A 1,520-nucleotide genomic window follows, 5' to 3' on the forward strand; every position below is an offset into this window, starting at 1 on the left:
GCGAGGTATAGGTAGTTGTTGTGTGTGTCTGTCATTCATTCATTCATTCATTCATTCTGTACAACTGAAATTTGTTTTTAATAAACAATAACTTTAGCACAGCATGTTCTAAGCTCCTAGATCTTTCTTTTTGACGTGGAAAAGTCTTTTTTAACTGTTTTGTGTTGCTCAAATACAAGTGCTAGGTACAGAAGCTTCAAAGTAAGAAAATCGAGTAGTTGGCCCGGCCAAGTTCCGTTGTGTTGGCACTTTAGAGATAGCTGGTAGCATTTTTCCGTAGATTAGAACATGGCCTTCAAAAATTATGAACAGATTTCTCTAAATCTTACTTGATGAAGAGTTATACTTACTTGAAATTGTTGAGGTCACTCGTTTGTGCAGCGCTAGAGCAACAACTTGCTGGGTTATAGGTACTAAAGTACCTATGCTATCTCAAATATACAAAGGCAGCAACTTTTTTTGTCAGCAAGTTTATCATATATTGCTGATTAGTAAAGAAAAAGTGAAGCTTCTTTCTCACATGGTCTTCTTGCTGCCACTCATGGAATGCCACACCTTTCAATCTACATGCATGGGAGGGGCTGGAGCTGCTTGCATGTATGTGCTGCAGTGCTGCTACTTCTGCAGGTATTCAAGAGCAAGTGCAACTGTAGGAAGCTAGTGTTGAGCAGACTCTCTTCATGTTGATAATCAAACAGTTATTGAAGTGTGGGCATGCACCATAGCAGCTATAGGGGCGAGGCCATGCACCGTAGGTGTCTCGTTGTAGTAGTTTTCAACTTTGTCTAGCAGCAAAGATTACATCTCCAAGTGTCATCATGCATACTGGAGAATGATGGTTGCAAAGATTGATAAATTACCCAATGAAATGTGCTCCAAAGTTAGCTGCTAGTATGGGTACTTTACATACTTAGTTAATAGACCAGCTCATAATGCTTTTAAGTAGACAATTTTAAAACTATCATTGTGTTTTAAACTAGCAGAGAAGGACCCAAGTACTGAAGCCAACGGTTACGCTAAAGCTGGTAAGGACATCAATTATGCCACTCCAAGTAAATATTTATTATCAGTCAAAGTGATTTGCTACTATTTTATTTAGTGTAAAACTGAAGAGGAGATGCATAAAACCTTTAACCTACAGATACATGTACTTAAATTATTATACTTAGGAACTTCCATTGATTTTTTAAATAATTAGTCTTTAACATTAATTTAATGTATAGTTGCAGCAAAGATCAAAGGCCTAACAGTTGTGATAAAACCCACAGAACACTCCCACCAATACCGCATTGTGATATTATAGATAGCACACTCATTTATTTAATGTGCAGCAGTGTGATATCAGTTTACTGGTAAAATGAAGTTTGTGAGTGGAGGAAGTTGGTCATCTAGTTCATCAATCCATTTCTCTAACTAAAAAGATCCAGCCTGTTAAAAACTTACCTGTTTAAATATTTAAAAACTGCTTCATCAACTTGACCATCGCGATATAAGGGGACTACCCTATCACGAAAAAGAGA

General features: G+C 37.1%; 1 long non-coding RNA gene across 1 annotated transcript; it reads left to right on the plus strand.

The window, feature by feature from the left end:
- The first annotated feature begins 694 nt into the window (after window positions 1–694).
- On the plus strand, window positions 695–1,265 carry LOC109592667 (uncharacterized). The gene is made up of 2 exons (XR_002190483.1): window positions 695–1,052; window positions 1,100–1,265. It is a non-coding gene; the product is annotated as an uncharacterized LOC109592667 (long non-coding RNA).
- The last annotated feature ends 255 nt before the right edge of the window (window positions 1,266–1,520 follow it).

Source organism: Amphimedon queenslandica, unplaced genomic scaffold (genome assembly GCF_000090795.2).
Source record: "Amphimedon queenslandica unplaced genomic scaffold, v1.1 AMPQUscaffold_4385_Cont23635, whole genome shotgun sequence".
NCBI lineage: Eukaryota > Metazoa > Porifera > Demospongiae > Haplosclerida > Niphatidae > Amphimedon > Amphimedon queenslandica.